Consider the following 24291-nt stretch of genomic DNA (forward strand, 5'->3'; position numbering starts at 1 on the left):
CCCCCCATCATAATCACTTATGCGTTGTAGAAAAGAAAGAATGGTTGCTTCTGTTATTTTTTACAGTCAGTTTTTCCATTTTAGGTGGAAGCTCTGAAAGATCAGTGATGATTCCAGTATGCTAGCTAAAAACCCTATTTCCTTCAAAATCCAATAACCAGCATGATTTCAATAAATGACTGTGGGAGACTTATTAAAAAAACCCAGAATAACTTTGCTCCATTGCCTTTTCATTTTCAATCAGTTTTCCAAGAGTCAATTATGTTTATTTTTGTATGTCAATATCTGGAATGTACCAGAGTTTTTAAAGAACTTTAAATTTGGTGGACCAGATTCTCACCTGTGATAAAAACATGAGTGTTTATATATATAACTGTGTATCTGTATACACATTGTAAAGGAGACTTTTACGCACTGTTGGACTGTCCCAGCTCACAGAATGTCAGGATGGTAACCCCAAATAATTTATACGAGCTGGCTTTTGGAATCTATGCTTCCTCTTCTCCAGCTTTAGGGGATGATGATAGAGGAATGTTGTAGGATGCTGCTGCACATCAGGCTCTAAGCCACTGCATATCTCCTTACATTGAGATATTCCTGATGAGCGCTGTGGTCTTTGTCCCTTATTTTAGTACCTGAAGTTCAATATCAAGAGAGATGGAAGACCCGAGTAAGAAGCTAATCTTTATGAATAAAATGAGAAACCAAGAACCTAACTGCTAAACTGAAGAATAGTGCTGCAACTGGCACTTCTAGTTAGTTTAGGTTAGTATCATGGTGGGTGATGGGAAGGGAGGAGTCTCTTGAGAAATACGAAAGAGCAGAATTATTGGTAGACATTAGCAAACTCATCGGTTCTTAGAGACAAAACCTACATGTAGCTACCAAAATATAATTTTTTTCTTTCTCTTTAGCAGCTTAGAACATGCATGCCTCTGAGTAAAATCAGTGTTTTAAAAAAGATACATACCAGATTCACAGACATGCAACTATTTAGAAACAACTTCTTACTTTCCTGATTTTTATGCTGTGCTGTTCACCTTGAAATGGAAATGCCGAAGTTTTTCCAAACACTATGTCTGTTGCACGTGCCAATACCCATTTTCATATTTTATGCTTTTCTTTCAGCACATGGAAGAGTTCTACAGATTGATGAAAAGTAAGGAATAGCGACACTAACTTAAAAATGAAACAAGATGAAGGAAGAAAGAGAGAACATTCATATAATAATTCTGTTCTGTAACTGTATTGTGTTCTAAGACCACAGTATTCAGCTGGGGATTTTCCAGTCAGAAAGATATAAATACAGGCTGTGTAGGACAAAGACTGCCAATCTGGTATTTCCAGAAAACAGTAAATTTATCATATTGTGCATGTGCAGCATGTACAAATGCACCTTTGGTGATGAGTCAGGCTTACTAAGTAAACACTGTAAAACCAGCTGCACTGTATAGGTGCAATGGATCATTTCAGTTCTTCCCAGGAGTGTTGGCCAACTGTGAAAGCATGTGAAGAAGCTTCCTGAAAGCATGTCTTTCAGTATGGTGTCACACAACCTGTGTGTGAGTACTGCAGATTTGTTCAGATTTCAGATGTGCAAAGTGATTGTGTGCAGCAGCTGTAAATAATGGTATTTTCCAAGATTTGCAGAGACAAAATTCCTGGTTTCAAAAGAGCTCAGATTAGCTCCTGCTTTGTCTACCTCTTTTTCTTCCATTGTTTGCATGTGACGGGTTTGTATTGCTTTAAATGGATGATAATATTTCCGTCTTCAGATGTGTTTGCCTGATTTTTCTAACAGCAGGACACCAATATGAAACTACCCAGTATCCTCTGGTCTCACAATGAATAGTCAACATGAATATAATGACACATGCAGCGAATACATGTGTATGGGCTCCTATAACTGCAAGGTGTTTGCTACACCTAAAGTGCAACAGCTGCTCTAGTTGCATTTTAGCTGCTGTAGCTGTGTTTTCAGTGTGCTTTGCTTTTAGTCCAGTAACAATACTTGTGGTCCTACACTGACCCATGCAACTGGAATGAATGGTTACCCGTTCCAGTGTGTATTCAGGATGCCATGCCATTTTGCACTGGTGGGGCAGGAACATTCAACCCCTGTGGATTCACGTTAGTTTGGGTCTGCCTCAGTGTACTGAAATTACATTGCTGGTAGCAGCAAGGTCTTGGTTGTTTCAGTTCCATCTGCATTATTTTCAGCTGTCTGCAAATGCGGAAACACTGTTACTGACCAGGGAAATTGTGATGGTATTGTGTCAGCTTCCAATGAATGAGATAAGACTGCATTTGTCTTTACAAGCAGCAGCCTTTTAATTTGGCTGCAGTCCGTATCCAGGCCTGTAGGTGTACTGCAATGCTTGCTGCAACAGCAGTTGTGACAACCACATACCAGCTGACTTTTTAACTTGCCCTTTCCATCGCAACCTCTTCATATTTCATCCTACAGCTGCATCACTGTGTGCAGGGGAGTCAACGCTAAGCCCTCCTTTCGCCTTTTTTTGACTGCATGGACCTTTAGGTCTCTATTTGCTTTGAAAAAAAACCCAATTCAAATATTCTACAGATCCTTACTTACATGGGAAAACTCTAGTATGAACAGTGCCAACGGGGGAAGTATTTCACTTCCCCTTTCTGTTTCTCAGAGTTGACTATCAACATCGCGTAAAATGTGACGACAGTAAGGACTCAACAAAAGCTTCTCTTCAGAAAGCTTGCTATTATACTAGCTGGTACAAATAAAAAATAGGCAACGGATGATTAAGTACATCGGTACTTAATGCTGCATGTGCTCATCCCCATTTAACCTAGGAGCGGACAAGGATTCTAGCAGAAAACTGAGAACTTGACTCTGATACAGCTGTAATGAATGCAGCCCTTGCTCACCTTCTCAAGCTCCCACCCCTCCACTTGGGTGCATCCCGTTCAGACAGCACCGAACCGCACTGAAACAGACGTGCGGGCCACGCTCCCACATACCCTCACCCACCCACCCTGCCCCGTTAACCAACGGCCGTGGCAGCCGGCTGCGACCCGCCACCCGCCCGCATGCAGAGGCGGCGGCCCTCAGGGCCCGGCCCGCACTGCGCGGCGCTGCCACCCCCGGGCAGTCGCACGGGCCAAGCCGTCGGCCCCGCCACCCGGGCACCAGCCGGGGAACCGGGGCTGGGCCGAGGCCGCGGCTTCCCCGCCGCCGCCGCCGCCGCCGCCGTGCGTGGCTCCCTTCTCCCTCTGGAGGGAGACACAGGCCAGCTTTTGGCTGCCGGCGCCGCCACCGCCCTCCTGCCCCTGCCCCTGCTCCAGCAGCCCCGGCCCCGCGCCCCCGGGGGCGCTGCCCGGCCCGGCCCGGGGGCTCCCTCCCCGCCCGGCACCCGGCCTCCCGCCGCAGGGCAAGCGGCGTCCCGGGACAGCGGCGGCGGCGCCACCTGCACCCCGCCGGGGCCGCCCCGGGGCCGCGGAGATGCCCCTCCGCTCCCCGGCCACGTGCGCCTGTGCGGAAACTTCGCACCCCACGCGGCGCCGCTCGGGCGGGGAGCGGAGCGGAGCGGCGCGGAGGCGGGGGCCGCGCCGTGCTGCGGAGGCGGGAGGCGGCCCAGCCCCGGTGTGCGTGGGCCGCGGGGGAGGCGCGGGAGTTGCCGGCGGAGCCCCGCTCCTCGGTCAGACAGAGCGGCGGGCGCGGGGGCCTGGCACCGCGCACGGGGCCGGGCGGAGAGCAGCGGGCGGCCGGGCAAACGGCGGGGAGGAGGAGGGCATCCCTGCCGCCCCCCGCGCAGGGCGCGCCTGGAGCCGCCGCTGCCTGTCCCGCCGCCCGGGGCGGCCCGCGCCCCTCCGCGGTGCGGTGCGGTGCGTGTATGCTGGGCGCGGGGCGGCTGCCGCTGCTGCTGAAGGTGAAGCTCTCGCTCTCCAATTACTTTTCCCAAGAGGGAGAAGGAGGGAGCAGGAGGGGGAAGTCGTGCGGTGTGTGAGGCGCAAACCAATCAGCGATGCTCTAACGGAGGGATTGCTGCAGGACGCGCCGGCTTTTCCTCCCTTCCTCTGCCGGCGGGGCTGAATCGGGACCGCGCGCAGCTGGCGGAGGGGCGGGAGCCGCACCGGGCTGCAGGACTTCCTCACTCTCCGCTTTTCCGATACCTAATCCATACTTCGTCCTCTTAATAATATTATTATTATTTTTATTATTTGAATACTCTGTCATCGTGCACGAGAAACACTTCAAGTCTTCCCTCCCTCCCCACGTACTTCACCCTTCCTCTGGCATCCCTTAGCCGGATTCCTGCTGTATCCCCCGAGAGGCGGGGCAGACCCGGACCCCGCGGACGGCTGCCTGCCCCGGCGCGGCAGAGCCGAGCGGAGCGGAGCGGCGCTCCATGCCCCGGGCGCTGGCGGGGCGCGGGGCGTGTGCCGGCGATGCCCGGGCGGTAGGGCTGGAGCTCCCCCCCGACGGGAGGCGGCCGATCGCTAGGTGTTTCCAGCAGGGAGCGGGGCTGCAGGTAGGTGAGCGGAGCGCTCCGGGGGCGTGTGTCTGCGTGTTTGTCTGTGTCGGCGCTGGTGAGGGTGGAGGGGTGCCCGGCTGGGGGGTGCCCTCCGCGGCCGGCGGAGACCCCGCGGGGCGGCGGGCGGAAAGCGGCCGCGGCGGGGCCAGGCGCAGGCTGTGCGGGGCGGCTGCTGCGGGCTGCTGCTCTCCCGCTGCCCAAAACTTGCGGAAAGCCGGGTGTGAGGGGGAGCTGCTCGGCCGCCCGGCCGCGGCTCCCGCCGGGCGCCTGGGGCAGCCGGCTCCAGCCCTGCGCCGGGCGATCCGCAAGGCTGCCCCCCCCCCCCCCCCCCCCCCCCCCATTTTATTTGGTTTCATTCAAACCAACACTTCAGCAGAGCCGTGGGGGGACAGGGGAACCCACCCGTTTTTCAGCCCAACTACCTGCACTGGAACGGTGGCCGCTTACTCGCAGAATGCCCGGGTACGGGGGGGTTTATCCTGCCTCGGAGCCCGGCCGCGCTACTGGCCGCGCTACCGGCCCCGTTACCGGCCGCCTTCAGAGAGCGGTGGAAGGAGGTGCGTGGAGTCCCTCTACGAATCCTTAAAACAAATTGCTATAAAGAGGCGGGTCATGGCTTAATTTCTGTCTGTGTGTGACGCTCCCCAGGTTGTGGTGTATATGAAACGTATCTTGTCCATCCACGTTGCTTTCTTCGCATTTCAGTGAAATCACTTACCTGCTAAATATGTGGCAGGTTCCGTGTGCCAGGGTGAGAGGGCTTTTCCCTTATTCCACCCCATTTATAGTTTTGGAAGAGAAAGTTTTAAAATAACCTCCTTTGTTGCTGTGGAGCTGTAGGATCGGACACCAGGTTTTCTATGTGAAGAATAAAGAGCTATAGCTTGCACTGCCCTGTTAGGAGTTGCTGTGCATGGCTCTTCTGAATGTTTCATTCTTACCAGGAGTTAACATCATTGCTTAAAGCATTTTAAATTATATGTGTAGTTACAGTTGTCTCTTTCCAGGTTTTGCTTGGAGATGATCAGTATTTTTTTTAGAGCACTAAGTACTTTGCTTCCACCCACCACCCCCCAGCAGACACCGGCTCAGTATTTAAAGAACTGTGCTTTGCCTCCTGCAGAACTGTCAATTTAAATAATAAACATACTCAACCCCTACCCCTGAAAGCCCTGTAAAGCATTCAGGGTCTTAGGGTCTTCGCACAGCAGTGGATACATTTAAATTGCTATTGACTAAATGATAATTGTTATCTGGTTTCTCTGTCTTACCAGTTTCAGACATTAGCATTCACCCTGCCATATGTTTAACACTTTAAAGCTACTTTATGGGCTGATCTAAGTGAAATCAACTGATAAATCAAGATTCTTCTCTGTAGTGTAGGGTAAACACTAGAAAAATAGTAGTTCAGTGGTACTGGAAATGTAGCTTAGCTGAAGTTGGGAAAGAGCATACCAAGGCATTTTTATCAGGGGTGGCAAAGGTTACATCTTCCATTATACTTTTTTTGCAACGATTGTGCAGTCATTTCATACTGATGCTTAAACTGTTTTGCGCGTGTATAATTAACAGTAGTAAAGTAATTCATATAAATGGCATTATTAGCATTTTATTTCAGAGAGCTGATACTGCTGAGGCATTAGTGAAAGCTGTCTGTTCTTTGTTTTCATAAAGTCCCCATTTCCAAAACTACAGTACTGTTATTCTCATAAATGTAAACTGCCGAAGTGCCGTAATTTCAGTGGCAAGCTTTGCTCAGTTAGCTGATAGCAAATCAGGATTACTATTCACTGGTTCCACATGTCGTTTGAACATAAGGGGGGGCTTTCATAAATGTGGTATTAATTTTAGATATGCTGCTGGTAGTGGGTGACTTTGAGATAAAATCTTGATTCCTGTCATGCTGTTTTAATCAGGGAATGATGACTAATCTGGCAGCATCTTTTATCATACTGGACATACGGGGTAACCTTTTTACCTGTCTCTTCTTACGATCTGAGGGATCTCAGCTTTATGTGTAGATGCTTGTAATGCACTTGATAATTCTTGTGGGGAATACATGAAAAACTTGTTCTGAACGGAAGTAAATAGATGTACAGACGGATATTGGGGATTGCTTTACTGGCAGGTTGCAAAGTGATGATTCATTGAATCTACCTAGATTTACCTAAAGCAAATAATACTTTACGCTGAATTGTGGCGGCAGAGAAACATGTAGCAGCCAAGAAGTTTCATGGTTTCATCACATGTGGTGACAGACTTGATAAAGAACATTTTTACAAATGTTTTTGGTGAGGAAAACATACCATGGAATTTTTCAAGCTGATCATTTTCACACTTGTATTTATTGCTGTCTGTGTTGCTACTTACCAACGTGTGTAAACAGTGCATTAGAAATACGTTGTGTTAATTATGTTGTATGTTTTACTTACTATAAATAAGTAATGGAACAATGCTAACTAGTTATCACGCTAAAGGAAATTGCTTTTTAAGACAAAAATATCACATTATCTAACACTTATCTACATAAAAATGTGATCACCATCTTGAAAAATTATTCTGAATGATACAACTGTGAGTGAGCAAGCAGTTCTATGCCCCTGTTTTAACTTCTGCGGGATTTTATTAGAAATGCTTCATTAAGTCACATTATTCTGCAGCTGTTTGTTCAGTGAAAATTAAAATAAAAATCAGGAAGTTTATCCAGCAAAGCAGTATTATTTCCTTTGTTAAGTACTGAAAGTTCAAACAAACAAAAAAAAATCCATTAGCATCAGTGTGCCAGAAGCACTGAGTACATCCTATTTTTGTGATATATGGATGGCATTTGCTGATGCAATTCATCAATGTATTTATTAGTCAAACGTCGTCAAATAAAGAGAATAAAGTAAACAAAGACTGCATGATGATACAGAGGCTAAAGCAAGGGAAGACCATGCAAATCTAATTAGTTAGTGTTCACTGTTGTATTTACAGTCTATGTTTAAGCATCTTATTTAAATGCCCTTCTGTCATTGATTTTCTACTACAGCTCCTGATAATTCAGGTAGCAATAGCTTTTTGTTTGAAAACGCATTTTCCGTGTACCTTTTGAAATGCTGAATTGTAAAGGCATTGAGGCAAAAGTTGTGTTTGGATTAATATAACAGAAGGGTCTTACGCAGGCAGAGCTGAATGCTGAGCTGTCCCCATTCACGAGCATTTCTGTACTTTAAGAGGGGCATCCCCAACTGGTGTGGACTTTCATTGTTCCGTTGGAGTAGTTGAAGCTCTGACATTTTAAACCAGCTAGAGTTGTTCCATTTTCCTTAGATCACTGAATGTAAGTGTGCACTACAAAAGGATTTTGCTTTTTTTTTATTAGGATGAGAAAACATTTACATAGTATACTCGGCAGAATCCACTCTAAGCGCGCACCTTCACATTTGAAATACCTTTTAAAAACAGAGGCCCACTCTTGGAGCTATTTGAACAGGAAATATGGCCCAGTGATTTGGTTTTGCGAGCCGTTGATACATACTTCAAAACATTCCTCTTCCTAATTCAGGTAAGATTTATAAAACTCATCAGACGTAGGACTGAATGTAGAAACAGCAACAGTAATCTTGATCATTTTTCCTGGTGACAGCTACAGAGCTATCTCCTTTTGCTCTTGGTAGAACTTCGGAAGACAGTGATTTTTGTGCATTGATTCTTTATACACCCTTGCCAGCCACTCTTGCTTACCATATGTAGTCAAGTTATTTATCAAAAAAAGAAGACAAAATAAAAATGGCCACCTAATGTGCTTTTTTACACTGCTAGTGCAAAACAGTCACATTTTTAAGGTAAACAAATCAAGGCATATTTAGAGAGCTTCTTTCATGCAGTGTGTTTTGAAAAACGCTGTGGAGAGAGAAGAGAGAAAATAGACGTGCTTTACAGTGCTAGTTGTGGCAGGACACTGCATACATAAAATGGGTCAAAGTCACTAAAAAAAGCTTTCTTAGCTCTTTCTTCTGTTCAGATACATCAGGACACTGTTTTGTAGAATGCATTGTAGCTGTAGCTATTGCTTAAAGTAACTAGAAGATGCTTTGTATGTATTTGATCCTTAGTCCTTGCGGGAGTAAGCAGTTATAGGAGTAGCTCCTGCTCCTGTATCTTTCACTGCACGGAAGAATCACTTAAATAATTTCATGTGTAAAAAGTGGGAAATAGTTCCCTGCCCCCCCCCCCCCTTGTTTAAAGCTTATCAGACCTTGTAATCTGTACTATGTTAATAGCTTACATTTGCCAGCAGCTTCACTTCACATCTTGCTGATCTTGTAATATGAAACTTGAACACAGGTCTCTCGGCACCAGGACAGCACTGTATGCAGCCACCTCTACTGTGAGCATCCCTCTAACAATGCCAAGAGAGCCGTAGTGCAGGGTAGCACACACTGCTTTTTTTGGACTTGCGTGTGTGGTAACCTTCTATGCTTAAATTATGAATTGGAGCTAAGGCTGCGTAAGGTGCTTTGGATTGACAAACTTCACAAGTAAATAAATGCATAAGTACAGTTCAACAAACGTATTCGATTGTATAAACAGAAAACTACTAAGAAATGGGTAAGTGTGAAACATTTGAAATAGATAACCAAGTTTTTAGTTTTGGTTGTATGCCAGCCTCTCTCTGTATGGAAGATTTCTTGCCTCTGTTGCAATATTAAGATCCAGTATTTGAAGATGACTTACTAGACTAGAAAGACCACTGGCTTGATCCAATAAAGCAATTTCCTTCTTGAAATGCAAGGAGGCAGTATTGCAGTACTGTATATTTTGACTGACTTACTAGAACCAAACTGCAATTGCTTAGTGTACTGGTTTTGCTGTATTTTTCCCTTTTAAAAGCAGCATATAATACATTTCTAAAATAAGTCTTTCAGTAACATGCAGTCTCACACTAGCTCTTTTAGATACAGGAGCACAGACCTGACAAGTCTCTCGCATTCGCAGTGATACTCTTGTATTGTGTTTCTTCCACTCCCTCACTGCTGTTTCTGCATCCCATATTGATAAGGCAGAGCTGTGGCCTCTGGTCCATCTTGCCACAAACCAGTTAGCTGTGCAGCATGTAGCCTTCTGCTCATCTCTGTCTGACATGTCATGTCATGGGATGGGCAAGAGGGTATGGTGCTGCCCGTCAGTCACCAAAAGGCTTTTCATGCTCATTTGAACATCTTTATGCAGGACAGTCTTCCTAGTTATGGGCTTTCCCTGTGGCTTCTCCCGCACCGTGTGAAACTACATGTATGAGAGAACCTGTCCCAAAGCCTCTGACGTGCAGTCTCAGGCTAGGTGCCACCTTCTGCCTCAGGACTGTGCAAATGGGAGATCTGTGAGTGCTGCATTAAAACTGTGAGCTGTACATCTCCTTTTGATTGCAACTTTTTTGGTGTTTGTTCCCATTTAAGATATCTGTTTGGCCTTTTGAGTTCTAGGCTCAACCATAATTTGTTGTTGGCTGTTATGTCATTGTACTTAATGGCACTTGCAAAGTAACACAGCTCGATGGCTCTGAGGAGAGATAATGCCTTTCTGTGGCATTTGTGTGTAGCAAACTGAAATTTGGATCTTTTTCAGTAAGGGATGAGAGTCAGTACCATCTGAAGCTTGTCTCATGGTTTACCTAAAGTGAGTTAGTAGTCTTAGTTTGGTTCTTACTGTAGAAGTGTCCAAGTTAGAAAAGTCACCACTAGCAAAAATTTAGGATGTGTGCCTGCTGCATGCACAGAGAGGCAAAACCTGAGGTCTGATCACGCAAGGCGTTTCTGCTGTAAGTGTGTGGCTTCAGTGGGACTAGTCAAATTAATTATGTGCTTGAAGACTTCTGAAGCGAGCCTGAATAAATGTTGCTAACTGCTTAGAGCAATCCCTGTTGAAGGCTTGTAGGTGGGGTGCTGTTGGGATGACTGGGTTTGTGTCTGTATTCCGGGTATGAATTTAAGACCTGAGCTTTGTTTCAATGGCTTGTCAGTCCTACATCTTTTATAAACGTTCAATCCTCTTAAATTCAGGACAGAGACTATGTAACAGCAGGTAATTTTCAGAAAGATGCTACAAGTAGCTTCCCTGTATTATAGTGTTAGAAACTATAATTACAATCATGTAAATTTTCAAATGTGATGTTACTGGTGTGTCGCTAAAGTGAAATATTACTTTCTGACAAAGTATATCAGGCTATGGTACTCCTGCAAGAAATGAGGTCATGCTTAAAGTTTAATTGCAGAAAAAAGATCTGTTTTAGTACCATCACAGGAGAAGAATACCTCCTCTGGACTGTTACGTGTGTTTATTCAGCTTAAAAAACATTTTTTTTTTGATCTATGTGTTGTAACAAATAAGCTGTACTTAAATAAGATGGGAAGTTTTATCTTGAGGTCTGGTAACAGCAGCAAATAATGTGAGATAAGTTCTGGTTTATAAGCTTACTGGAATCAAGACAGAAGAAATACTGTATTTGTATGCTAACATAACATGCTATAAATTCAGATACGATATTATCAGCCAATATGCTTAATGTTGCCTGACACTTCTCATTATATGATCCTGCTTTTTTCTCTTCAATCTAGAATCATGAGGGCTATCCCTTGCACTGGAATTAAGGTAATACTTAAAACACATCACTGCCGAAGTGTCCAAAGCTTCATAATCAAGGCATTGCACTGATATTTGTCGAACAGATTTTCAGAGAGATATGGCCATGAGTCCAGGTGCTGGTGGAGCTTCTGATTTAGGAATTATTCCTCCCCCCGCCCCCCCCCCCCCGCAGATTAATTTTCATTTGTGGTAACAAGATTTTATTATTTTCTCTTTATAAACATTATGATTTGGTTGTTCTGATTTAACCCTGGTAGGCAGCTTAGCCCCACCCAGCTGCTTGCTCACTCCTCCTCAGTGGGATGGGGGAGAGGATCAGAAAGGCAAAAGTGAGAAAACTCGTGGGTTGAGATAAATAGTTTAATAGGTAAAGCAAAAGCTATACTCACAAGCAAAGCAGAATAAGGAATATATTCACTACTTCGTATCAGCAGGCAAGTGTTTAGCCATTTCCAGGAAACCAGGGCTCCATCACGTGTAGCGCCTACTTGGGAAGATAAATGCCATAGCCTCAAACATCTCCCTTCCTTCTTCTTCCGTGCAGCTTTTACTGTTGAACATGATGTTGTATGATATGGAATATCCCTTTGGTCAGCCGGCTCAGCTGTCCTGCACCCCCAGGCTTCTCACTGGTGGGGCAATGTGCGAAACAGCAAAGGCCTTGACTCTGTGTGAGCACTGTCCAGCAGTAACTAAAACATCCCTGTGCTATCAACACTGTTTTGCTCACAAATCCAAAACACAACTCACAAGCTACTATGAAGAAAACTAACTCTATCCCAGCCAAAAGTAGTACAGTTTCCATTCCTTATTTTTTATGGTTTATGTAATGTTCAGGTCCCACACTACCCAATGCATCCTTATTAATCGCCCTCCTTCCCTTCCTGCCCTTTGATATGTGCACAGATGTCATTCCCTTAGTCTATGGGTCGCCCCTGTGTAACATCCATACAATGTGCATTGAGTTAATTCAGTCCATGACTTGGGTTCTATCTGTTACGCTGGTCACTCTGGGCAGGAGAAGTGGTGTGTTGTGTGGAGTTATTTGGCACCAAAGCCAGCTCAGTTTGGGTCACTGCTGCGCTTGCACTGCTTCTTGTGAGGCTCATCCTCCACTGGTTTGGGTGGTTCCTGCTATGGTACTTCCTATTAACACGCAACTCAAATCACGGGTCACAACAATTTACATGTATATCCATTGCCGTCTGCCATAGGCCAGGCCATAGGGTTTATAACATTGCAATGAACCATTCCCCTTGCCCCTGCTCCAGCATGGACTTACCCACAGACCAGTCTCCTCAGGGGCGGTACCTGCTGTAGCGTGGACTTGGCCACAGCTGCGGTCACTTTGAGGTGTCCCTGCTCCAGTGTGGCCTTATCCATGGGCTACAATTCCTTCAGGGGTGTACCTGCTGCGTTGTGGCCTTATCCGTGGCCACTTCAAGGTCATCAATCCAAAACACAGCACCTTACGAGCTACTATGAAGAAAACTAATTGTATCGCAGTGAAAACTAGCATGTTGGTAGAAGTGGTTTTGGTTATTGTATCCCAGATTTTGTTTCACCACACAGATCAGCTTGTGGTAAAACCCTAACAAAATAAGAGAATGTAACCCTGGGTAACTTCCCGTTTTAAGTTCCTTGTGCTTTATCTGTGAATCTGAGCCCACGTGCTACATCACTTCATGCTTTTCACTTTGTGCTTTTAGATTACTACGAGGTTTTAAGGGGCTTTAGCCCTCACATTTGTGCAGGCTGGTGTGGCATGAGTCTAGTTGTGGGCATAGAAATGCACAGTTTCCTTCTACCATTCTGGTCATATTTGGATCCTCTTATATAATTGTTTGGGTCGCTGTTTATGTGAAAGTGTACTAGGAGAAAGTTTCAGCTTAGTTCAGCTGTTTTGAGCTTCTTTCCCTTTGAGGCTGTGTTGTAACGGTTTAGTTTTGGGGTTTTTTTAATGGTATAATTATTCTTAAATGTTTCAGAATTTATTTGGAGTTGCTTTGATTTATTGCATTATTATAAATGTGTATTTGACATCTAGTAAATACACAGTTCATGCTTTTAGAAAATGAAGCATGCTTTTAAAATCATACTCAGAACAATGGGTGCATAACAGTTACTATGTTTTCTTATTGGAAGAGAAATTAAAAAAATCATAATTATTCACCTATATTAATTCTACATAAACCCACTCTTGTGAGAAGAGTGCTGACACAGCTGTCGCTATAGCTTTGTGAAATCACCCAGTCTCTTTAATGTAACACCTTGTTCCTATTCCCACTTTAAAAACTGAATTGCCAGTAATGACACTCATATTCTCCTCTTCTTCATCATCCTCCCAGCTGCTCATAACCTAACTTTTTCTCCTCTAGCTCTCCTTGCCCTTCCTTTTCTCTTCACTGTTCACCTCATCTGCATTGGTGTCATATGATCTTTCCGAATGTCAAGTAAATGCAGACTGCAGTCAGCACTACCAAATTGCTTTCCTGCCAAAAAAGTCTCTTTTCATGTGCCATGACCCATCATCTCACAGTTAGCTGCAAGTCATTCTGATTCCCAAATTTACAATGTATTTTCTATTTAATGAGCTATTAAACTTTATGCACTTTTAAACTTCATCTTTTCTGACTAACTGCATTCCTCCTGATAATTATAGCTTTAGAAAGAAACAATTAATTTGAAACCAATTCTGCAACAGTAGTGACATTATTTAGATAGCATTCCTCCACATCCATGCTCTAAGGATTATGTCATTATAATTATGTTTGGAAACTCCTTGAGACCATTATATCAGTCCAATAGTAGCCATGTTGTAATCAATAATATAGACAAAGACTACTGCATATGCTATTTTAATAAAACACAAAATAAAAATAGATACATGGATGGATGAATAGTTAATTTTTGCTTTGACTAAATAAAACCCCAATCAGTTTGTGCTCTTTCTCCACCCCAGGAGAATGCTTTGAGTAAACTTAAGCACAAACTCAAATGTTATTCCATATGTATTGCATGGATGTGGACATTTTGGAATTGCTGTTATTCTCATGTATTCTTTTGATAATGTTAATATTAAATTTGTTAGAATAATTCTTCACATTAAGTGGTTGTCTAATAAAAAGTTGTCAAAAATTGCAGATGACTCACGATGAGTGAGTTCAACCTTTGTTGCTCACAGGTTCCATTACATCCATGTATTTATTAAACCCAATAATAACTACTAGTTCAGGCTATATAATGCTGGTTTTGTCATTGTGGTTAATTATATCTAGTTAATGGATACAAACAAAATGTCTGTGCATTCTGCCAATAGCTTAGCTTGTAGTATATCTCAATAACCTTTCCATGAACTCTAATATTTTAATTTTTCCTCTGCTACTTAGAGTTCTGCTCTAGAAAAATATGGAAATGATTGACAGCAGGAAACTTTATTCATGACCCTGCCATGGCAGTAGGTAGAAATGTACATTTTAGAAAACCTTCATTGTTCAGGTTTGAACCTAATGTTCAAGCTGTGGTAAAAGTAAGTCTCTAACAGACTTCCTTCATTTGTTGCATATCAGAACTTGTGCCTGGTTCTCACAGTTACTTTGTGGGAATAATATTGCAAATGTTCCTGGGGGAAAATTTCCTTTCACCTTTGTAGCTGAGGGTTGTGATGTTTATCCTGTGCTCTGCTGGATACTGGAAGTTAACAACTTACCTGTGCCTTATGCACCTCTGCACCCCCTTTGGAGTAAATAGCTGAGTATACAGATAAGTAGTTAAGCAGATAGCTTTCCTTCTCCCCTCATTTCTCTCGAAGCTGGAACTTTTTTTCAGCACTGCTTCAGTTCAGCTGCAATCCTTTCTGGTTTATTGGCATAGTACACATGACAGGCCTAATTCTGTCAGCTGAAATAAAATATTTCTCACTAGTGAATGATTAAGGTGATTCAAAGCCAGATTTTTAAAGCAAAACTTTTTTGATTCCCACAGAATTCCTACCTGTTAAACAAAGGTAAAAGAAAAGTCTGTGTATACCCAATCCTACCTAAACTTTACTATTTTATTGGAAAAATTAAGAAGCTATGATTTAATTCTGTGCCCACAGCTATTCTGAGTTGCATACTTCAGTCTCTCTGTGTCTTTCCTCGAGCAATCGTTGGTAATTCATGGCTTCCTTCCTGGGAGACAGTTTGTAGCTGTCTGTTTTTTTTGATTTCCATATGTATTCTGGTCTTGACCAGAAGATCTGTATGACTTTTATCTAGCACCTGGAAAAAACATCTTTCCAATTACTGGCCAAGCTGTAGTGACTTGCAGTTACTGCCTCTCCACAGATATATTTCTTCTTCTTTTTATTTACAGCCAGTACTCCCACTTGTGTATACAATACATTTACAACCCCAAAAGTTCAACAATCCTAAAAAGGTTATGAACTTATTGTATATGAATAACTGTGTGACAGTCAGAAAATTAGTGTATATCACTCTATCAACAGAAACTGTGAGATAAATCTGCATAATTTTGCTGTATATACAATGTATATACAATGTATGTGTAATACATTCCTGGTTCAGCAGTGGGCTGTGGAGTTCAGATCACAATAATGACACATTAGATTTAAAGGTACATCTTTCTCTGTTTTACCACTTTTGGGGTGGTTGTTTGTTGGCTAATTAACATTTTCTCAGTTGGCCTTTGCCAAAGCATGAGTCAGGCCTACCATAATGGTTGCAGGTATTAGAGTAGGGGTAGTTTCGGAGGTGGAGGGGGTTTTGGAGCTCTGTGCATAGCGATATGTTAGCTCCCACAATGTGATTGTTTCTAGTAGAAGTTATTGTTTGAAAATCCTTGTTCTTTACAGTCACCTGTGTCAGGAGACACCCTCGTGTCAGGAGAATTCTTGAAATTAATTCATAGTCCATGAATTGGAAGAAGTCTGCGGTTGTAGCCCACTGGAAAAGGAAATAGCATAACAGACAAACGATTTCTCTGCTTTGTTTTTATTAGCTGTTGCCGAGGTTCTTCTGGTGTGACTATGGTCTTGATAAAGACATGTAGTTTTTACCCAGTAGCTCTTTTGTGTGAAGGACAACAGACATTTTTCTGTTAAGGAACTTCACTAATGGCCGGAGTCAGAGAACAAATGGGACTAGATGCTAACAGAAGAAGGAAATGAGGAAAAAATACTGTTTCGTACTTTGATGAATGCTCTGTCATGTTCTTTCTGTTGGTTGGTGGTAGCCAACCTTTCATGTAACACTGTTACAGGAGAACTTATATAATGCTAATTCATGCAGTTGTTGAGCAGTTGTTCCTGTTTTGGAGGAAAGAAACTGTACATGGCCTCTGTCTTCTGTTCTGTTTTTATTTTGTGCTCTTTTCACATTTGTGGAAAACATTTCATTAGTGTTTCCCAGAAATATATAACCATACATACACTGGAGAAAGGCATGAGGCCTTTTCATTCTTAACCATTGTAAATACTTTTTAGCACTGAAGAAGACAAAAACATAATTGGGGAAGAGGAGAATGATGAAGAGATTGTGCATGTCTTTCTTTTTTTTAATGTAATCAATCTTTAACTTAGGCTTCTGTCCAATAAACACTTTATTTGAAAAATGAAACTGAATCTATTGTTTCATTAGGGCTTTTGGGGATTTCCCCCCCCCCTTTTTTAAAATTGTGATTGATGAAATAATGTCTTTGACAAGTAACTATATAGTAACAATTAAGAACTTCTCTGTACTTAGAAATACATTCTTCTACAAAAATTGGTTAAGTTAAATGTGACTCACCCTAGTAAATAGTAATGCCAATTATTGTAATACTGGTGTAATAGGAAAGCACAACTCCTTGCTTTTCTTTTTACCAGCATAATAATTTATGGTAGCAATTTCCTCAAGTGTTTTAATTTACCAGTTAAATTTCCAATGAACTTGTCATGATTCCTGAACTAAATCTACTTTTTTCCCTTTCTTTGCCATCTGAGGGTACTTCCACCTATCTCTGAATGCTTTCATGACCATATCCCTTTATCTCTCTTTGAGCATAGCCATCATTTTGCCATTCTGTAGTACACACTGACCTTCAACACCAGGCTTCTTTGGCAGATTAACTGATCTGCAACCAGGATTGTATAAAACAGACAGAAAAAAATTAAATCCAAAGTTATTTTTGATACTAAGGCTCAAATATAGCAAAATAAAAAATGGATTTTAAAACAAGGGCTGTCCTTTCTATCTTACTTTTCAGTTCATCTCTTCCATTTGGTAGCTGAGGTTGTTTGGCTTCAGCAGTTACTGAAAGATCTGTGTAATACAGTAGTGTTTTCAGGAAAAGTTAAAGGGCTTGAGCAACAGACACCAGAAACAGGACAGAGATGCAGCTAATTTTGCAACTGCTAACAGCCCTGTCATTGATTTTGATTTTTAAAATAGCATCATATCCCTTAACGGTTAACTCCATGTGTTCAGTTTCTCTGCTAGCCGTCAATACTGTAAAGCTTTCAGGCTGAGCACCGCATCCCTCCTTTTTAATTTCAGTCTTGTAGGTGATGAAGCAAGTTTAAAACCTGCTCAGATGGCCTAGATCTGTCAGAGAAAAGAGAGTCAAGCCCTTCACATACCTATTGCAGATACTCTGAAATTCACTCTATGAATCTCATGTAATAAAAGCTCTTTGGGTGGCTGATTTTGATTGAAAAGGTGAAGATGGAACCACCTTTCAGCATTTTCAATGCTAGTAAAACTTGTAGTTGGAATTTACCTTTTTACTGATATTAGCAAGTACGGAAGCTGGAGGACAGATACAATTCTGTTTTACCACCATCTTGTGTTACCCGATTAGCCTGAATATCTTTTTCCCAGCAATTAAATTTTATGATTTGGAATGATACGGCTAGATGTAACTGTAGTCTTGTATGTCTCATAATATTATGTTTCTTTGCCTGTTCAAAAGTATGGTAGTAATTTTACTTTTTGAAGTTATTCTTTTTAATCTTGAAACCTCTGCTCAAAAATGTATTAAATCCCCTGGTATTTGGAGAAGAGTAATAATGGTGCATCATCAAATAAAATTCCTGAACCAGCATACAGAATCTGAAAAGAACACCTTTTTAGACATCTCCCTTTTTTCTACCCCCCCCCCCCCCCAAAACCAACAAACCCAACCCTCCCAGAAAGCACAAGCTATGCAAGATCAAAGGCAAATACACCTTTTTTTGATTCATTTTGTTGTTAGATAATGAACCTTTGCAAAGCTGCATTCAAAGTTACAATGTCCTATTTTAATGATAATAGAAACTCCTTCTTCAGAGAGTTCAGAGATGTGCAAAAGGTAAAACACTTGTGTGTCACCTTGTTGCTGCTTTGTGAAGTCTAAAGAAGAATCCATTGCTGCTTGGTTTTCACTGTTTTGTTGTTGGAAATTTAGTCATAGCCTACCAAAAAGGACAGTGGAGGCAGGATTCAGCATGAGATTGACACCTAAAATAGGTGTTCAGTTGTAACTATCTCCATGTGAGGCAGTTGCTTTAGCTTCGTAGTCAAGGGAGATCCAGGGTAGGGTTCGGGTGCATAACATAGTTTAAACACTCTAGAGTATCTTGTCTGGCTTCCAAGTGCTACTTCAGATGGGTGAAGAATCTGACCTGAATCAGATGTAAGATGCCTTGCATCGTATCTGCCAGTCCCTTGGGGATCTTAGATGGTTCTGGATTGTTATGTTCAGGCACCTGAATCCTCTTTCTTATCAATAGATGTGCAGAGTGATTCTGCTTGCTCTAAAACAGATACCTGCTTTGGGTCAGCTGAATTGTACTTCAAGTCACAGAAAGTTGGTCAAGTTGAATAACTTGCCTTAAAGGTGTGTTTTAGCTATCTGTAGTGAGTATTTTAATGTGTCAAAATTTCAAAGATACTTTGATGGGCGTTATAGCACTGTATCAGATCTCTGACATGTCAGACATCATGTTTAGTCAACTGAACAGAGTACTTAGATTTCAATGCCTACATTTAAGTGTCTTATTCTAGAACATATTGGTACCTATGTTACTGATTAACAGGAAGAATAATAGCATCATATACAACACTTATGAAATGAATTAACCTTGGAGGCCTTTTCTGCTAAACCTTTTGTTTTCATCTTTTTCTTTGTCATTTAGTGATGTAGTCTAGTGCAAAATCCTAACGTGAAAAAATACCTCAGTTCCCCATTGAAAGGCTGGATCTTCAGCTCAGAACTGAAAAAATCTCACAAGTCATGAGCCTCTTAGTCAAACTGGGTAAGCTAGATTTAATGTTTCTGATAATTCTGAGAGAAATAAATATCAGAGAATAACTAAAAAGTAGGACTGGAAAGGGAGATTCTAGCTTTCCTTCTAAATCATAAAGAGCATGACATTAATTAGATTTTATTTCTCAGGTCAACTTTTGTTGCTGAGAGCAGCATCGAGAAGGGTAGTTAACTTCAGAACATGCATTTATTGGACTATGTTGTAATAAGGGGCAACGAAAGTTTCCACATGAATGAATAAGCATATACTGAATGCGTGTAGAAATCTATTTACAGTGTTTCAGAGCAATAAAACAAATGAGCATTCATGAAAGAGGCATATTCTGTATTAATTATTTTGTGACAGTGGCACTTAGCATAGCTAGTCAGGAGTGAGGTGCTGAACAAGTATAAAGCAAAAGTTTTTTTCTGTCCTTTACTTTCATTCACTTGCAAGACTGACCCCTGCAAGAGAATCTTTCAGTCCTTATTGCAGCTGCCTGCCATTAGGTCTGCAACTGTAACTCAGAATATTGCCCTAGCTGTGGGAGGGGTCCATGTGCCTTGACCTGTGATAAGTGAGAAGTATATAATTTCTTACATCTGCTAGTGTTTTATCAAAATAAACAGTGAGAATGCTATAAAGATTTCCTTTGTGGTTTTGATGAACATGAACAACTTGACTGTGATTCGTAAGTTGCTTTAGTTTGGGCTCTTTGTAGAATATAGGTCTACTGGGATCAGTCCCCAAACTCCCATCGTGCTCATTGGAGCTGGATAGAATTAATCTACGGAACTGGAAGAAAAATGACGACAGAAAACTAAACAAAGCAATGCTCTGTTCTTTGTCTAATGGGAGTAAGTAATTAAGAATACCTGCTTTTCTACTGCTTTGGTTATGAAACTCTTTACTCCACAATTACAGAGAATTTTAAACATAGTTGTTTTGCTTGTAATTTTTGTTGTGAAGTGATTCTTAGGGTAGGCAGCAACAGCTGAAGTCACTAGGTAAACAAAATGCTTGGGCCTCAACCCTGACATCATTAGGCAGTGTACCTTCTCTCCTCATCCCATATGCCCCTCTTTTTTTCTTCCCCAGAATTCCTGGCTTCACTTCTCACTATCAGCAAAATAATTGTTGACTGTATTTTAATTTGCCAAGGGTCTTCAAAGCTCTTCACTATTCCTAGACTATGAAGAACCTGCCTTGATTCCTCCAGTATCTGTATTTGAGAAGGTCTTGTTGCAGGACACTTGTATTAGCAGAACATCAATATCTGACTAATTAGAGAATGAGTAATGCAGTTTTCTAACTTTCTAATTAATTGCAAAACACATGAATGTTAATTATGGTTGGAAAGATCCTAAGTGCCATTTTATGAAGAGTTCTTATAATTTTAATTGCAAGAAATGATGCAAATAACCAAAGACGTAACATTTGGAAAAAAGATTTCTCATGTTACTTGTAATACAGACATAAAATATTTCATGGCAGGTAGAATTGTAAGTTCCTGCAAGAATTTGAGGATTATACTTCTCTCAGTGAATAAATGTTATTCTTCTTATGTACTTACCTGCCTTCTTTTATAACCTCCCCCAAAGTAAAAAAGTTTTAAAATTTGCTTTTTAAATGCTTACACCATGAAAAAAAACCCAAACATTTTGCAATTCCTAGTACATTATTTGTGATAACTTGGATAACTGTTATTGCCGGTTTCAAAACTAGTGACCTAATCTGTCTTCAGATATTAGAGTGGATAGATACACTTAGATTGATGGGTACAGTTTAAAACCCTAGGGCCTCTCTATAACAGAAAGAATTAGCATCAGCAATCTGTACAGCTGAACTGGCGGTGAACGCTGTTTAGGTAAAAATGAGCGAAGGAGGAACTTTGTTCAGCCCTGGTTCAAAGTGACCATTACATGTAGTGGACCGGGTTTTGACCAAGCCATAGGCCTGCATATGGCGGGAATGCCCATGAGCTGTGTGGTAATGTCTCTAAAGCCAGACATCTAATGGTTAGTAACAAGGCAATACTACATCTGTTTTGGGCCTTTTTTGTTGTTTGTTTGTTCTGAGTTCATACAAATGCATATCACAAAACCCAAGTACAAACAGCTGACCAGCACTACTTGTGCAAAGTGGAACATTTCTGCTGAACCCGTTTCATTCCACTCTCTATGACCCTTAGAGAGGGTAGAAGTACTTGAAAGTTCTAACACAGTGTGCTCTAGAAGGAGCACACATGCTGTACACATGCATATATGTACTTGCTGTAAACAAACACAGACTTCAAAAAAGAACAGAAAATAAAACTGATTTATCTACTTTTTGATTATTTACATGGTGGCTTTTATAGGACCCATATTAATCAGGATACATATATACCGTGTTTGTAGTGAATATGTCAAGAATCATTCAGTTATTTCTCCATATTAAGCAGATTGCATTATTATCTTAGGTTCACTATTTGCATCACATTTGAAGCACTACCTTTGTAGCTTTTGACAGGTTTTATTTCAGTTGCTATACAGATGTATTTGTAATCAGCCCCCATTTTTGTAATGAAAAAGGAGGGAGACAACAGAACTTTGGAAAGCCCTTCTGAATTGTTTCACATTTTGTTTCCTCACAAGCCTTCCCAAATGAGTGTATCAGCATCACTTCTAGAAGAATTTTTGCTACTTTTACTTAGTTCTTCATATGGTTTCATTCTGCTTCCATAGCAGAATAGAAGAGAGCGTCAGAAGAACTCTCACTAGAATCTTGACTTTCATGCTACTTCCACTCTCAACGTAGACGAGGCAGTTTGCTTTCTGGGGAGCTCACCTGATGTTTTGTAGTGTCCAGCTGACCTGCTGGGCTGCATCAGCAGTACCGCTTAGTGCTAATGGGAATGAAACTTCAACATGAAGAGACAGCAGATTTTACCTTGGGTGATGGGTCTTTTTCAGAGCCAATAAACCCAATCTTCCTACCCCCTCCAGCCAAAGCATGTTTTGAGCAGGGGGACATTTTCAGCTGATGCATGCCCATGGTACTTTAGGTTAGGGATACAAAGTCCTTATAGCTTCCCTTGACCTCAGTTATAATATGCAGTCCTGCAGCTCCAGGTGGAAACTTTCTATAAGCACAAATTAAGATCACATGTGTAGATTTTGAGACAGCCTGCATAACTTACTGTCATTTGTTCATGTAAAAAGATTATGTGCATACAGTTCAGCCCATATGCTGAACAAACACCACTGTATTTTAATCAAGTTCCCTAGTTAAATCAAATTTAAACTACTTGTTAATGTATCTGCCCTGAGGAGTCCTGACTCAGATCTGTATGAAACCCTTCTCTACACCAAAGAAGTAGGCATTGCCAGGTCAAAATTTTGAAAAATTTCTGGAGATACAGCTTGCTACAAAGGCAGTCAGGAACTCCTGGAAGAAGGAGATGAACCTTAGTAAGGTTTGTATTCAAGTAGTCTACTCAAAGAAACTAATCCTCATCTCCAAACAATCTTCATCTAAACAATGTTTTTGCATACCTTTACTATAATGATATCTGCAGTGGGTTTTATTTACAAAGACTTCTGCAAAACATTCCTGAGAGAAAATTTGCTGATTGCAAGTAACGTCTGTCATGTGTTGAATTTCTTTTTTCCCCTTTCTTTCTCTTAACATTTAATTGAAATCTTTGGCTTCAAGCCAAATGTGATTTAGAACATGTTTAGGTCTTCATCACTGAGCAAGCTGTTGTAAGAACTGCATCCTCATTGCACAAGGGATGAGTTGGCATTTCTAGTTTAGATTATTTAGTTCAGTGATTGTCGATGGACCTTCACCTTTGTGCTTTAGTTAGAAAGCTTAGTTAGCCAGGAGATGCTGTCGTGTCGGCTACAAGCTTAGAATCACTGTGGAATTTGGATGCTTGGGAGAGCTGTTATAGCTTTAAGATAAAAAGATGTGGCTCTGTAGTGCAAGAATTGATACTCAGTGCATTTTTAGTTGTGGCATTCACTGTTTCAAACCCTAGTGAAACAATCTTGAAGCAATAATCAGATTAGCTAATCAAAACAGAATTTGAATCACTTGTTCCCGTCTAGACAAAGCTATCAGGACAGCTGCATGGTATTCTGAGGACCAAATCTGAGTTATCTGCAGGTGCTTTTGATTGGTCTGTAAATATGCCTAAGCTTGAGCTGCAGGCAGAAAAATTTCGGCTGATCAAACTTGCCTATTTTCCTGTAAACAGATTTTGGCTCTTGATACGTGTTGATTTTTTAAAAATTCGACAGAGGAATGACCTTGCCTATAATTACTGAAAATGCTTTATTTCCACATCATAGTTTGGAGAGCAGTTTTCAAAACTATGGAAAATAAAAGCTTGAATAGCTATGCAGTTATTGTGATGACCTGGACAATTTGTATTGGCATCTTTTAATTTTAAAGGAAAAAGTATCTCCTTTTACAAATCTTACCTCACTTAGACATTCTGTTTGATTTCATGATATTGCTTTATTGTTGATGCTTCTGTATATAGGAAAATTACCGTAGTCTGTCAGGGATATACACTGTGTGTCTCAGATCAGGTGCAGTAGAGCATTGTGGAGCCCTAGTGATCACTTACTCAAATTGGAGCACCTCATCTTGTAGGAATATTGGTAAATCAGGCTTCATTTGTTTTTTTAGGTCTGGGCTGAAGGTACTGTTTTTCATCCTTCAGTTTGAAGGACTGAAATGTCTCCAGAAACAGTACAGAGAAGTTGGGTGTGAAACTTACTCTTTGACATGGGACCAGTTAAGTCTGGAGGAAAACATGGGAGACAGCACCCTCCATTTGGCTGCTGCTTGAGGGTAGCAGACTCTTGGAAAAAGGATTGGTATTCTGAATAAACACCA

At 41.6% G+C, this 24291-nt stretch overlaps 1 protein-coding gene across 2 annotated transcripts in view; it reads left to right on the top strand.

Annotated features, from left to right (window-relative positions):
* Nucleotides 1-3885: 3885 nt before the first annotated feature.
* The window catches only part of TAFA2 (TAFA chemokine like family member 2), a 191793-nt gene continuing 171387 nt past the window's right edge, over nt 3886-24291 (top strand). The window contains exon 1 of one of the 2 annotated variants that reach the window (XM_037390186.1): nt 3886-4508. The gene's annotated coding sequence lies outside the window, so the exon portion shown is untranslated. The remainder of the gene's footprint in view (nt 4509-24291) is intronic. The other variant, XR_005104598.1, reaches the window with a different exon arrangement.

The sequence above is a fragment of the Falco rusticolus genome, chromosome 5, assembly GCF_015220075.1.
Source record: "Falco rusticolus isolate bFalRus1 chromosome 5, bFalRus1.pri, whole genome shotgun sequence".
Lineage (NCBI taxonomy): Eukaryota > Metazoa > Chordata > Aves > Falconiformes > Falconidae > Falco > Falco rusticolus.